Source organism: Carlito syrichta, unplaced genomic scaffold, assembly GCF_000164805.1.
Source record: "Carlito syrichta isolate Samal-C Ts95f unplaced genomic scaffold, Tarsius_syrichta-2.0.1 Scaffold316365, whole genome shotgun sequence".
Classification (NCBI taxonomy): Eukaryota; Metazoa; Chordata; class Mammalia; order Primates; family Tarsiidae; genus Carlito; species Carlito syrichta.
Window position 1 is genome coordinate 114,099 of NW_007260461.1, and position 667 is coordinate 114,765.

Consider the following 667-nt stretch of genomic DNA (forward strand, 5'->3'; position numbering starts at 1 on the left):
CCCTGGGAGACCGAGGCGAGAAGATTGCCTGAGTCCAGGAGTTCCAGACCAGCCTGGGCAACACAGTGAGCTCTCATCTCTACAACAAATCAAACCAATTAGCCGGGCGTGGTGGCACGCCTGTCGTCCCAGCCACTTGGAAGGCTGAGGCAGGAGCCCAGCAAGAGGTCGAGGCTGCGGTAGCTGTAACCATTCCATCCCGCTGGGCGCTCGGAGGCAGAATTCGCCAGGCAAACGGAGGCAGAAGGAGTTAACGGTGCTTTCTGGGCGCCGGGGATCCAAGCCTTCCTGAAGTCGATTCTCCACCAGCAGGACTAGCCTTTTAGCCCTTGCTGTCTCGCACTGGAGCCTCAGGACTTGGGGTACTAGAAAATACCCCAGTCCAGCAGGCGGCACTGCGAACCAGACACCAGCCCCAGCGCGGGCCGCGCGCGGGAAAACCCGAGGCGAGAGCCGCCCCAGCAGCCAGGAAACCACGTGTGGGGGCGTGGCCACCCGTAAGAGGGCGTGCCTGTCGCTCAAGCCCCGCCCCCCCGTTCAGGCCTCCCCTCTCGGTGGGCGAGTCCCGAGTTCTTTCCCCGAGAGACACGCGTGGGCCGCTCCCCTCGGGGAGGTGGGCCGCCCGGAGGGGTGCGGAGTCGCTAGCGGCCCCTCCCCGTGCGGGGCC